Below are 11,808 nucleotides of genomic sequence, written 5' to 3'. Positions count from 1 at the left end.
ATTTCAGATATTCAAGTTCGGCTTTAACATTGAAAGGTTCTTAAAAATAAAAATGCATGACTGTTGTGTTCTACCCCCACCCCCAAATAATAAAAAAAAAAATCACGAATATCACCCTCTCACCTATGTCCACTATCCATTACTATCTTTACAACATATCGCTTATCAATGGTCTTTAAACTGTTACATCTCAGTGTCGTAAGCAACATTTTTTAAAAAACAAAATTAAAATCTATGCCAACCCCATAGTTTTACCGTAATAACTGGACATAATACTGAAGAAGCACAAATTTTCGTGGGGATAAAATTTCGCTGATTTGAAATCTAAAAAGGTTTTTTTCAGCATTAAATTGCGTTGTTTCGAAAGTAACCCTATTCAATATGTAGTCATAATAAATATTTCTTGTTGGATTTATTTTCGTTGATAATTGTTAACAATGAAAAAAACCCCGAAATTTAAGGACAGATGATACAAACGAAAAAATGGATGCCTGGATCGATATGTATTTTTTAACCTATTTTGGTTGTAAATGATGCGAATAATAAATTTCTGAAATATTAAGAAATTGTAAACTTTCTATGATGCTCAAAATTCTACCTTTCTACAACCATCCTTATCAATCTATACCACTTTTCGTCGATTTATATCCCATAATTGTGAGAATTTGACTAAAAAATGAAAAACTATGCGGTTAAAGTTATTCATTTTACTCCTTTAAACATGACTAAAGTTGTTATTTTCCAGATTTTTGACAAAAGTTTGTATCATCTGTCCTTAATCTCCCACAAATATTTCTTGGAGACACAACCTTCAACCACAAAGAGACCTCACCATATACCGGTGAAGGGATTCAAATTAAGACCTTTACTCGGCACTCAAGGCCATTGAGAAGTGAGGGATCTTTATCGTGCCAACGCCTGCCGTGACACGGGGCCTCGGTTTTTAAGGTCTTATCCGAAGGACCCGCAACTTTTACTTCAAAGTGCCGAGAGCATAGCGAAGGAACATGTTACCAGTTTTTTTTTATCGACTTAGGTCAGTCGCGGCCGAGAATCGAATTCACGACCATCCGATCACGGAGCGAGCGCTCTACCGACTGAGCTACAGTGACGATTACATATAATTGACATACATGATAATGACGATAATAAACTTAAAAGAAGAGATAAGTAGGTAGGAGTATATGTTGGTCGAAGAATACCACCCCCAATCTTTGAAATACATTGTTGAAATCACTTCACGCAATTTGAAACAAAGAAATATTTTTACTTTGAAATTAAGATATTAGGAAAACTGTCCAATAGTAAAGGTGTGTTCTAGATTGCATGAATTGCTATACAGGAATACTAGTTCCGATTTTGATATAAATAGTCACAATTTGCTTTTATTCTGATGATTTTCTATAGGTAAACATTTTTTTTTTATAAATTTCAAACATGGGGGTTTTTTGAAAGTAAAAGCATTTTAGCATTTTTACTTATGCAATGGAAAGAAATTATTCGCCACCTTAATCCAATTGTCTAAAATAAAACAAAAATAATAGACAGAATTTGAAACTGTTGATTATCTGTATGATTAAGCTTGACCCGCACCTGCTACTCTTTATGATTTTATTTATTTATTCATGAATATTTAGCCCCAACTTACCGTCATTGGCCATTATTTGAATTTATGTATGGGGTGCTAGAATATTAAAACATCTAATCAGTGGCCAGTGGTTTTGAGAAGATGTTAAAAGATGATTAAAGATTTTCTTCAAGATCTGAAACTTAACTCTCAAAGGTTAGGAAATAACAGAAGTAAGAGAATGCTATATAAATAAATAAATAAATTTAAAAGTGAGGTCGATTCTTGAAATTTGGCGTGCATGTTTGTCTATATAAATATCAGGACTTTGTCCGGTAATGTTGACAGTAAAATATAATCTCCAAATGGTACAGGCACTGATGTTCAATCTGTTATCAGGAAGTGAACTTCGTATAGAAATTTCAGTTGGTGTGTATGTTTAATTTCCCGTCTACTGGCGATGTAAATGCTAAAACATATCCTTCCCTTTACTAAAACAATTGTTTTGTTCCATTTAAAACTTTATCAATACGTTCCTGTTGCTAAACTGTCACGGTAGCTCATTTGATAGAGCGCTCTCTCCGTGATCGGAAGGTATTGGGTTCAAACCCCGACAGCGACTGACCTAAGTCATAAGAAATAGGTAGCAACTGTTCATTCGCCAATAACTCGGTACTTTGAGGTGAAAGCTGAGGGTATTTTGGATGAGATCTTTAAAATCGAGGTCTATGTCACAACACAGCCGTTAAAACGATGAAGACCCCGCACTGCTCAATGATCCTGTGTGCCGAATAAAGGTCTAAATTTGAAGCCCTGAACGGGTATATGGGACGTAAAACAAACATAAAATCAATAAATCCTTTTGCCAAAATATTACAGCTGTCACACGTACTTAAGTGCAGTCATCCTTTACTCATTTGCATTCAAAAGTAGATGCATTATCCTTGAATGAAATATGGAAATAACGAACAGTAATCAAGCTCAAAAATCCATTAAAACAATACAAATAGGGAGCAGAACAAATGCAGCACAGTTAAGGCTACAAAAAGGAGGCGGGGCCTAATTTGTATGGGAAAAATTAAGTATGACATCACACAAAACTACCGATTCTTTAAAATATCTCAGAATGAAATGATCTGTGATTTTAACTGTACCAGAGCATTAAACTACATCAAAACTTACTATAACATGCTGTTATGTCGTTAGTTATATCTCACACAGCAAGGTATAAACAAGTCACTGATCGCGATGCACTTATCGATGTGACGTCATTTCGTAAAACTTTACGCAGTTTGTATGCAGTGAGAGGCGGAACTTTTTCACAACGAAAAATGTATTTTATTATCAAATAAAGTATTATTTGCAGATATTTAAGAGGCTATTTTCTTGGATGCAATGTCTTCTTTATGATTTTATTCATATATTTTCTGTATTTAATTGATACTGCCGTATATTTGTACGCAAGTATATCGGAGGGTAATGTAAGGGTCTTTATAAATCGATCCAGTGCAAGGGCATACACTCAGTGGATCATTGTAAGCTTTTACAAATAAATTTTAGAAGTACTAGGTTTTTGAAAAGTGAGGCGATCCTGGTAAAATCTTGAAAATGAATTAATTTTATCTATATTTAATGCCGTTGACCAGCAAAATATTTAGCATGCGTGCTCACATACAAATATGGTTTTAACAATGAAATAGCAGAATCTATATAGGATGGCAGCACTTTTAAGAAACTAAAATGCGTGTTGAAAATATTTATAAACTAAGCTTAGAATTTTAACTTGGTTGTGCCCTTGCACCAGTGAAATTTATAGGTGACCTCGATACTGCAAGTATATGTGCTAAATTCACGTGACTTGCACATCACGTTACAAGTGTAAATATAAAATCTAATCGTCCTCAATATGTAGTTAATAACCATAATTACATTTGTCCGCTATAAATAAAGTACTAAAAAGAATCTCCATTCTGATTAAGAATATATTTTTAATCACAAAAATTATTATATTTATTATTATTATATTTCCATTGCGCATCTTAACTGTACTGTGAACCTCTGTAAACGCCAGAGCTGGTATCAGGTGCCATGGAGGAGTAAGCAGCTCTGTTGAGTCGTCATTGTCATGATCGGGCAAACAGAAAAATCCGTTGACAATTCAAGTGTTTTAATAATGGTCTAACAATCAGTATGTAAAAAGCCAGTCAGTATTCAACTTAATGATAGCTAGTATGTGATGACAAGGTCATTGTATCGACCATAGAACTTGCGAAATGTTGACTTTTAACAAGACTGTTGATATCCTTGTTTCATCAACCTGTATGTCAATAGCTTGCCTCGTTTTAGAAATTTTTCGTACGTGGAGTATACTATTGAGTATCGAATCAACTGGGAGATGTAAAACCCCCATATGCAGGCGATAAGGGTATTGCAACATAAGTACAGGAAGTTTACAACGGAAAAGTTGGAGTCATCACGTTTATCCTAAAATTTTGTTATTAGGTTACAATTAAAGACTTTTTTTTTATTGGAAAAGCAGATGTCTATGGTGTCTATTAGCCTGGACTTTAATTTATCGCGGGGGAATGGTTGTATCACCTCACCTATCCCTTGACTTCCGTGGATGTCGTTGGGGCACCTTCGAAGACTCATCCACCACTGTCATCCACATTTCTCTCTTTTCTGCCGCTCTCTTGGATTCTGCCAGGCTCAATCCTGTCCATTCCAGTATGTTATCTTCCCACCTCTTCTTCCGTCTTCCTCGTCTCCGTCCTCCTTCCGCTGTCCCTTGCAGGATTGTCCTTGCAAGACCATTTGAGCGGGAAAACGTGGCCATATCACCTTAGTTTCCGCTTCTTGACGACAGTGAGGAGGTCATCGTGAGGTCCTATAGCTTCTGAGACTGTCCTGCGGACCTCTTCGTTGGTCACATGGTCTGTGTAATGGATGCCTAGTATCTTCCTGTAGCATCTTGTCTCGGTGCTCACAATCCTCTTCTCTAGCTCTGCAGTGAGAGTCCAGGTTTCACAGGCATATAGGAAGACCGACATAGGAAGGGAGCGCATTTGTTGGATCTTCGAGCGCAGAGTAATATTCCTGTCTCTCCAGATGTTTTGTAGTTTTGCTAATACCGCAGTTGTTTGTGCAATCCTTGCCATAATGTCTGGTTTGGAACCTTCGTCTGATATGATGGAACCGAGGTACTTAAATGTCTTCACTGTTTCCAGACATGTTCCTCTGATCTTGACTTTTGAGGTGATGCCTTGAGCGTTGTTGGTCATCAGTTTTATTTTTTCTGCACTGATTCCATGCCATATGCAGAGGCTGCTTGGTCATGGCGATTCACCAAGCTGGTTAGCTCATCCTCCTTCTCTGCGAGGCCATCTATGTCATCAGCGAATCGCAGATTTGTGACGGTTCTTCCTCCGATGGAGACTGTGCCTTTGTGATCATCGAGATCGTCTTCCATAATCCTTTCGAGGAAGATGTTAAAGAGGGTGGGAGAAGGCAGACAGACCTGGCGTACTCCTACTGTTGTGCGGAACCAGTCACCAATGCTGTTATTCAAGAGAATTGCACTAGTGGCCTTGTTGTATAACTCTTCGATCACTCGGACGAGGTTGGCATTGATGTTGTATTTCCTCATGGTGGTCCATAAGGCATGCCACATTCTGCCGAAGGTTTTTTTGAAGTCAATGAACACATGATAAAGGTTTTGTTGGTGTTGCAAGTACCTCTCGCAGATTATTCGTAGATTAAATATCTGTTCGGTGGTACTTCTTCCTGCTCTAAAGCCTACCTGTTCTTCAGCAATGATGGTCTCTGCTACAGGTTTCAGTCTATTTAATAGGATCTTCAGCATCACCTTTCTTGGGTGGCTTATTAAACTGATGGTACGATAATTATTACATAATTGTAGGTTTACTTTCTTTGGTAAGGTGATAATCAGTGATTGTGTCCAAGGAGTTGGCCATATTCCAGTGCTCCAGATATTGTTGCAGATGGTTTTGAGAGCTGTGATCATTGCCTCTCCTCCGGCCTTAACAAGTTCCGAAGGTTTTATCGCATTGACTGCCGCTTCGACCTCTTCCCGTAACATCGGGAGTGGTTGTATAAAGTTTTGAAAGTCTTACGTTTTGATGTTATTGATTTTGGTAAAATTTGGTGATTTCACATTTTCTAAAAGTTCCTTGGAGGTTGTAAGTCTCCACATCTGATTTACAGCCCTTTTCGAATATATTGTTGTACAGTACTCCTGAAGTAAGTTTCTCCTCCACTGCTGTTAATATTTTAGTGATGAGTAAAGAAAGAGGCCAGGTACAACATTAACGGGAACCCGCTATGTATCTTTGTAAGGATTTTTATGAAGTTTAGGAGTCCAGTATAGGTGTAGTAATTCAAATTCATTTCGACTATTGGGAATATTGAAAATACTTAAAACTGACGTATGATTTTGAAGAATTTCCTCCTTAGAAAGGAAGCTATGGATATAAGTTGGATTAAGACTTGCAGAATTAAACCCCAGTCTCTAAAATACAATTAAAATAATGGGCCTTACAAACAAAGACAATGTTGTTACGTGCTGTGTCATCTTGGACTTCTACATACTGATCTTTTAATCTTTCTAATTCCTTTTTTCCTTCTGAATTATAGAATTATTATTGGAGTGATGAATAAATGTAAAAAGGATAAAGTGGGTCGTACTTATTTTGGTAATCTTTAAAATAAAACTGTATTTAATTGTCTCTCTTAAATTATTTCAGGCACTATATACACCTATAACCACTGTATAATTTTTGATATATTTATTATCTGTTGGTTGCTAGTCTATAAGAGCTGCTGACTTTATGGTGACATTCATATTTATGTTCATTAAATTATAAAAAATTCCTTTGATACATACCTGAAGTATAGCGTAATTATACCGTAAGGCATGTCTTATGACCACTCTTAGACATCTATAATTAAGGAAGCCGACTGGGATTTTATTGTGTGAAAACTACTATAGAGAAACTCTTTGATTTTATACCATATGTACATTGACTTCAGTATACTTGCCAAGTTAAGTGAAAATCTACCGTCTGGTTATTTTTAGGAGAACATCTCAAAATACAGGTGTGTCGCCCGCGTGGCGCAGTGGTTAGAGCGTTCGCTCTAGAGTCGCGGAGTAAGGAGCTGATGATTGCGTCGCGGGTTCGAATCCCACTGTTGGACGTGGAGAACGGTCCTTCTGATGAGACCGTATAAACCGAGGTCCTGTGTTGCAGTAGGTGTTGGCACGAAAAAGATCCCTCACTGCTCAATGGCCCTGAGTGCCGAGTATAGGTAAAAAAATTGCAGCTCTCCACCGGCAAGGGGTGGCATCTCCATATGAGTGAAAAATTCTCGAGAGGGACGTTAAACAACAAATAAACAAATAAACAAAAACAAAATACAGGTGCATTTACTATAGAATTCTATAGGAAAATACTATTTTTCAACACTTCGGAGCAAATTATACAAATGCTGCTGTAGACTTTTTGCTCAAATTAAATTATTTGATGAGTAATATTATATTGTACATTTTATGCAAGAAACACAAAATTCTACCGTCTGGTTTCCGGAGGGGTATCTCAAAATGTCAAAATTCATGATATTTTCCTGTTTTTATGGAGCACTACAATAACATGACCGATACTACAGATTTATATACAGAATAATTGTGAGATTCTCAATTTTCTACATGTATGTTTAAAATTTCAAGAGCATCTATTTTGATACACTTTTTATTTTATGACATAATTAGTGACCCCTCTTAAAGAACTTCTGTTATTCATAACGTCAAAAACAAACTTACGACGTCTATCTACCCATCATTTGAAAAATCGTTTTAAAAATCAATTATTTAAAATCGTAATTAGATTTCTTTTACACAGGGATTTCTTAATTTTGTTAATTTTTGTTAATTATGTAAAAAAAAAGGTTGCTTTAAAAAGTAAATACGCTTTATTTTACTATGCTGCGCGAAGTATTGCGCAATGAAAACCCCAGTCGGTCCCTTAAACCGAAGGCATTTTACACTTCGAAAGTTACATCTTCAGTGAGAAATTTCCTTTTCAAAAATTACAATTTTCATAAAAAATAAATATTATTTGAAACTTTGCATCTTTAATATATATATATTTTAAAAAACCAAATGTACTGTATTGTGAATATCAATTTGAATGTATTTTATTCCTGAATAAACAATGCCCATATATATAATATATATGTGTAATAAAGTAAGCAATATTTAATTTTGAATTTTATTCGCACTAATTTAGAATTATCCTAGCGTTCAATACTATCCAGTGGCTATTTATGTTTTCATGAACATCAACAAGTCATGGAAACATCTACAAAGAAACGAACGTTCCCAGAAAATGTCGAAAATGCAAGGGGTACTGTTTCTAAAGAGCTAGGTTCACTTCATCCCTAAATTGACCCTGTCCATATACCAATTAACTGACCAGGTCTCACTGTTCCATTTCAAACATCAGTAAATAGTGGAGACTTGGTGCTTTCATTTCCTATGAAAAAAGTTTCCTCTAGGAGTCCAGGTATTGCAAGACAGGCTTTGTGAAATTGCAATGTTATTGAATTTCGAGGAAAATGGGTATATTTGAGCACCTTCAGCAAAGAATTAAAATATCAGCCCACTCCGCGATCCAAAAAAAAAAAAAAAAAAAAAAAAAAAAAAACCAAACAAACATCGATTATAAGCTTTTGAAACAGTACTTTCCTTCTAAAATTAAATATTTTAGATCAACTGTTGGGGTCTATGCAAAAAATTGAAAAACAGCATAAGTTTTTGGCCAAATTTGCAGAAATTGAGTATAATGACGCAATTCATGATGTCATAACATACTAACTAGCGAGAAAATACGTCATTTTAATAGATATACAATCTACAATGGTTCAAATAAAATTTAATGTATTTTTAACTAAAACTGAGCATTTTTGATTTTTTAGGAATTCACAGGGCCCAAAAAGGTCCAAAGTGAACCTTGTTCTTTTCCAGTGTGACAACAAACACTTATCGCCAGAAAATACCGCATTACAAATAATTTCAGATTGAAGTATTGTACACAGTGTCATTATTCTAAAATTTAAGCATTAAATAATCCACAGATTTATTCATCCGTGTCAGTAGTCATAGGATATGTTCATGAAGCTTTCTTACTAAATATAAAACATTCTAAAAGCCGTCTTATCCTTTTGAATTATTTGTTGTCACCATTGTCACAGGTGGGGTTTCATGACCATGGCTCGCTCTTGTACAGCCACTGGATAGTTACTGAACGTTACTAAATTACACCTAATTCAATTTTTAAGCGCTAAGCGCAGCGCAAAGCGCTTACTGTCATCTTAAATCTACTTCCGTTCACGATCCAGCGCCACTATGCAAGTTAGATAACTCCACTGGGTTTTCTAAAAATATGCAACTGGAAATCCCCGACTCTCTTTCGGCTATTTTAGTGTAATACTGAGTTACGTGCAGTTCTAATAATATGAGTTAATTAGTAAGGTAAAGATATGCATGTACATGGTACGAAAATCCACTGTTAGTAGATAAGGGCGGTTCTTGTCATGCTTATCTCTATACATTGGCACTCATCACTTGTGTACCATGTAGCTAATAATTGGTGCATCTATGGCGCAAATACTTAATTAAAAACGGTTTATTATATGTCATGTACATGTAATGTAGTGATTGAATAAGTACTGTAACATATTTTTTAAAACTCAGATGGGATTTTAATAAGTATTTAAAACTCAAACTGGAATTGAGTTATTTAGTAGAAAATTTCGCATAAAATTGATTTACAATGTACTTACATATGTACGTTCTATAAATGTATAACTTATATCCATAAAACTATTATTTCTTCTTACAGACCCTTATTTCAGGCAATGTAACTAAAAACAAGTCTTCCTATTATCACCCTTGCACCATGCAGAGCTATCAATGAAGTTGCTTTCCGCATCTCTGTATCAATTAGTAACAGACTGGAATGCATTCATGGACTTTCTATACTTTTGTTGTACTCTATTCTTGTAATATGGATAAAAAAATATGATGTGAATAATTCAGCAGGAAAGGCATGTAGGGCATGTGGTGGCTGTGTTTTCAACGAATCCACTGAAATAGGAAAACTAATTTCTCGAAATACTGTGCTTAAAAATTGTGTGTCCAGTGCGCAAGATATGGCGAAAAATGCAAAAACCTTAATTAAACGTTCTTAGCAATGGACAGGAATATTCAACAAACAGTGTAATTTATTTGTATTAGGAAACAAGTAAGAAATAGTTTATGTAAAGATGTGCGCGTGTTGCCGATTTGACTGCTCAGCAACTTAATGAGGACTACATAAAAACAGAATAAAATAATGTTGTATACCTTCATGAAGATTTATTTATATATACTTGAGATTAATACAGTGTATTTTCTTTCTTGGGCTGTTGAATTATTTATCATGGAAATAGCAGAAAAATTACGGGCGATTATTTTCAGTAGTCCTTTTCAACTAACACAACAATGCTGTGGATATTTTTTCCCCCTCTAAACAAGTTTTGCATGGTTGATAAAATCATACATAAACAAGTAAAGGATGGTGTAAAGCATCAAGCGTCCGTTAAAAAAAAATATAGAAGCATTTTAACAAAAGTCCAAAATACTTTCGGGGGTTTAATGACATATTTTTAATCCGAAGAAGAAAAGTATGAAAAATTTATTTTAAAAAAGTAATATTTACAAATTAGATATACGTATTGTGAGATCAACAGAAAAGACAAATTTTTGTTGCGAATGCATTATAAATCATGTATATGAAAATCAGAGATGAAAGGATAACGCCGAATGTTTTATCATCAAACGAAGAAGACAAATATTATACCTTTATACTCAAAATGTATATTTACCAATTATCTCTGACGAAAGGACGTTAACTCTACGGTTGCTCATTTCATTGAGATAGAGTTTTGTCACATGACGTTGTTACAAACATGATGCCGATATGCTGCACAGCGCGATGAATGTGAAGTGTTAAAAATGTACAATACATAGCTGCAACATATTCAAAACAAAATGTAATATATAGTCTAAGTTTTATTTATCATTAATAAATACTGGACGCTCGTAGCGATTGTGTAAATATCTTACACACTCCATTAATGTATTTCTTGTAAAATCCTTTAATTTCTATAAAACGTAAATTTATAAATCGCTTATGAATATGAAAAAAAAGAGATAAAGAGATATACTTAAAACAATTTAGTGAGAATTCTAGTTTTCAATATTTTTGAGATGTTTTATCTATGACTTTAATAAATAATTATGTTTTCAATAAGGAAATATTTATCGACGCAATAAACAAATAACATCTTTATTTTCCGAGTGCATTTTTTAGAATTAAAGCACAGTCACTAACAGCCAATCTTCAATTTGAAACGCTCGTAAACATGCACGGAATGAATTTATTATTAAAAATTATCACCAGAACATTTTAGCTGTCGATGTTGCACATAAATGAGAAGAATTTCAGCGGCATTTTCAAGTGTTAAAATCACTTAGAAATATACATTTTCCAGAAAATTTATCCCCAAAGCTACCTCTTATAGACTCTTATAAGGAAATGGAGAAAGAAAATATTTTTTACATATTTTTTTTTCTTTTTGTTTAATAGGTTTGAGAAATACGTTGTTGTTTGGAGTAAATATCTGCCATTTCATTTGTATATATTGTTTTTTTTTTAAGAAGCAGAGAAATATTTTCTTGCAATTTCATGTATGTGAAATTCATTGATCTTTTGACAGAAGAAGAAAATGTAAAATGCTTAAAATAAAAAGGCATAAGACAATGTTGAATTTCATTTCCCAGCGGGAAGTTTTCACGACTCACATATGTTTAATTATGTATCAAACAACTGTGCTCGCCCTATCGCAGCCGCACTGTCAAGATGTTGCTTAAATTCCAATACAACAGGCAATTTAAATTCAAAATAATTTTGATGAATTTCAAATTGCAATATACTCAGCGCTTCCCAGTACTTTCAGTACTTTGATTCTTACTTTCATCGCTTTGAACTAATGGATTTCTACGGAGAGATCGTTATGTTCATTTTACAATAAATTTAACACCCCTACTTATGTGTTCAGAACCTTTTTATTTTTTCAGTGTTCTGCAAATTATAATACCTGAGGAGTTCGCACTAGCTCTAGCG

The sequence above is a fragment of the Saccostrea echinata genome, unplaced genomic scaffold (genome assembly GCF_033153115.1).
Source record: "Saccostrea echinata isolate AGI-Se365-2 ecotype Australia unplaced genomic scaffold, CSIRO_AGI_Sech_v1 ptg000047l, whole genome shotgun sequence".
NCBI classification, from domain to species: domain Eukaryota; kingdom Metazoa; phylum Mollusca; class Bivalvia; order Ostreida; family Ostreidae; genus Saccostrea; species Saccostrea echinata.
The sequence above is the reverse complement of the archived record's forward strand: the minus strand, read 5'-3'. Positions refer to the sequence as shown.